The sequence below is a fragment of the Callithrix jacchus genome, chromosome 4, assembly GCF_049354715.1.
Source record: "Callithrix jacchus isolate 240 chromosome 4, calJac240_pri, whole genome shotgun sequence".
NCBI classification, from domain to species: domain Eukaryota; kingdom Metazoa; phylum Chordata; class Mammalia; order Primates; family Cebidae; genus Callithrix; species Callithrix jacchus.
Window position 1 is genome coordinate 31,597,108 of NC_133505.1, and position 3,794 is coordinate 31,600,901.

Consider the following 3,794-nt stretch of genomic DNA (forward strand, 5'->3'; position numbering starts at 1 on the left):
TCAAACTCGTGACCTCAGGTGATCCACCTGCCTCCACTTCCCAAAGTGCTGGGATTACAGGTGTGTGCCATCGCAACCAGCCAGATTGACTTTTTTTTTTCATTCAGCATACTTCTCTGGAGGTTTATGGGGCTGTTGGTGTATGAATAACTCATTTTTGTTGTTGTTGTTGAGTGGTATTTATCATATGGATATACCACACATCATTTACCCCTTCATCCACTGAAGGACATACAGTTCTTTTCAGTTTCAGTCTATTACAAATAGATCTCCTAAAAGCTCTCCTGTACAGGTTTGAATGTGTGTGTGGGAATGAAAGTTTTCCTTTCTCTGGGATAAATGCTGAGGAGTGTAGTAACTGGGTAATATAGTAGTTGCATGTGTCAAGTTTTTAAAGAAGCTGTCAAACTGTTTTCCAGGAGGATTTACTATTCTCCATTCCCACCAGCATTGGTGTTATTACCGTGTTTTATTTTAGTTATTCTGATAGATGTTGAGCTGTAGCACACAACAGTTTCATTTGCATTTTCTTAATGGCTAATGATGTCAAACACCTTTTCCTGTGCTTATTGGCCACCTGTATACCATCTTCAGTTGAAATGTCTCCCCATGCCTTTTGTTCATGTTCTAATTGGGTTTTTGATTTCTTACTGTTTAGTTTTTGGAGTTTTTTAAAATATATTTTAGATGCCAATTGTTGGTTTTATATGAGGTTTGACAATATGTTTGAAACTTGTTTTTTAATCTTCGTAACAAGGTCTTTCATAGAGCAAAAGGTTTGCATTTTGGTGAAGTCCAGTTTAACAATGTTCTTTCTTATGAATCATGCTTTTGGATTCTATGAAAAGAACATTTTGCCTAGTCTTAGATCCAAAAGATTTTATTCTACAATTTTTTCTACAGGTTTTCTACAGTTTTATATTTTACATTTAAGTACATGATACATTTGGCATTAACTTAAAAGTGTGAGACTGAGATTGAGGCTTTTTTTTTCTTTTTGCTGATGAATGTACAATTGCTTCAGCACCGTTTGCTGAAAGTTGATCTTTTCTTCATCCGTTATCAAAGTCAGTTGGGAATATTTGCATGGGTCGATTTCTGGGTTCTCCCTGTCCACTGAGCTATGTGTCTATTCCTCAGTCTTATCCTTTGTGACTAGATAAGTCTTGAGATACATTAGACAAATTCCTCCTAATATTTTTCTATTTTTTTTAAGATGCATTGGGGTATTCTAGTTCCTTGGTTTTTTCATATACATTTTAGAATAATCTTGTCTATATCTACAAAAAATCTTGCTGGTATTTAGAAGGAATCACCTTGAACCTATGTATCAATTTAGGGAGAATTCCCATATTTACTACGTTGAGTCTTCTGATATATAAACCTGGCATGTCTTTTTATTTATTTAGTTATTCCCTGAATTATTTCATCAGTGTTATGTGGTTTTCAACATTTAAGTCCTGTGCATGTCTTCTTAGATTTATTGTTTAATTTTTTCTCAGTAATTGTATTTTTTTTTGAGACAGAGTTTCGCTCTTGTTACCCAGGCTGGAGTGCAACGGCGTGATCTTGGCTAACCACAACCTCCGCCTCCTGGGTTCAGGCAATTCTCCTGCCTCAGCCTCCTGAGTAGCTGGGAATACAGGCACGTGCCACCCTGCCCAGCTAATTTTTTGTATTTTTAGGAGAGACAGGGTTTCACCATGTTGACCAGGATGGTCTCGATCTCTTGACTTCGTGATCCACCCACCTCGGCCTCCCAAAGTGCTGAGATTACAGGCTTGAGCCACCACGCCCACCTTAGTAATTGTATTTTTTAATGTGATGTTTACCTGTTCATTTCCAATACAGGCATCCATCAGTAACCATGGGCAGTTTCAGAACCCCCACTATATGCCATAATCTGTAAATGCTTAAGTCCTTTATATAAAAAGGTATAGTATTAGATATCATTTCACTCCAGTTAAAATGGCTTATATCCAAAAGTCAGACAAAAACTAATGCTGGAGAAATTATAGATAAAAGGGAATCCTTAGATACTGTTGATGGGAATATAACTTAGTACAACCACTATGGATGACAATTTGGAGGTTCCTCAAAAAACTACAAATAAAGCTACCATATGATGTAGCAATCCCACTGCTGCATATATACCCACAAGAAAAGAAGTCAGTATATCAAAGAGATGTCTACACTCCCATGTTTGTTGCAGCTCTGCTCACAATAGCCAAGATTTGGAAGCAACCTCAGTGTCCATCAACAGATGAATGGATAAAGAAAATATGGTACTTATACTTGTGGAGTACTATTCAGCCATAAAAAGAATGTGATCTTACCATTTGCAACAACATGGATGAAACTGAAGATTGCTATGTTAAATGAAATAAGCCAGACACAGAAAGACAAGCATCACATGTTCTCACTTATTTGTGGTATCTAAAAATTGAAGCAAATAAACTCTTGAACATAGAGAGTAGAAGGATGGTTACCAGAGGATGGAAAGGGAAGTAGGGGGCTGGGATGGAGGCTGGGTTAAAAATAGAAAGAATGAATAAGACCTACTACTATTTGATAGCACAACAGGGTGACTGTCAGCAATAATTTAATTGTACATTTTAGAATAACTAAAAGAATGTAATCAGATTGTGGCACAAAGGATAATTGCTTGAGGGGATGGATACCCTATTCTCCATGATGTGATTATCTCAAATTGCATGCTTATATCAAAACATCTCATGTACCCCATAAACATGTACATCTACTATGCACCAACAAAAATTGAAAATAAATTAAAAAGCATAGTATTTGCATATAACCTACATGCATTCTCATGTATTCTTTAAATCTTCTCTAAATTATTTATAATACTTAATACAATGTAAATTTTATAAATAGTGAGAGGGGCTTGTGGGATGGAATGCTTCCTCTTGGGTGCTATGCTCACTAGCTGGGTGATAGAATTGTTTGTACACCAAGCCTCAGAAACATGTGATTTGCCCATGTAACAAACATGCACATGAACTCCTTGAATCTAAAAGAAAAGTTGAAAAAAAAAGAAACAGTAGCCATTAATACAAAGTTTCTTTTTTAAATTTTTTGCTCTTATAATAAGATAGATAATTATCACTTCTGTACATTTAATATATGTGACAAATATTTGGGAACATTTTGAAATGTTGTTATTTATTTTACAGGTCAAAAAAATCTATTCTGTGGATGACCTTGATGACTTGACTTGGTCATCTGAAAGAGCCTCAAAGTGTTGTGACTTGCCTTACTGTAATTATAAGAAGTTAATGTTGCTCTTTCAACACCTTGGAATAGATTTTAAAGGTAGGACCATTGGACAGATACAACTGATGTATCCTGTAGCTCGGCACTGCACCATAGAGCACTGCTGTGTTATGATGATGTTCATCTCAGAAATATGCCTTAGGTTAAAACAGAATGAGAACTATCATGTACTGTCCACTCAGTCAGATAGCTATGATAATTCCTCTGTACTTTTCTTGGTGTGAATGGCACTCCCAGTGTTTTATTTTCACTCTGCTTCTCTCTTATGCCTTTACCCAAGGACAGGTTACTATTATCTCCCATCTGGAATATTACAGTGACCTTAGAACTGTTTTTCTTATTACTACCTCCTGAAAATATGGTCTGCTCTGCAACTGTAATTATATATTTTTAAAAATCCAAATATTATCGTGTTACCTTCTTGCTTAAAACCCAGCTATTACTTCTCATTGCAATAAGGATAAGGATCTCAATCCTCCAGCATCATCCTTCATCTTCAT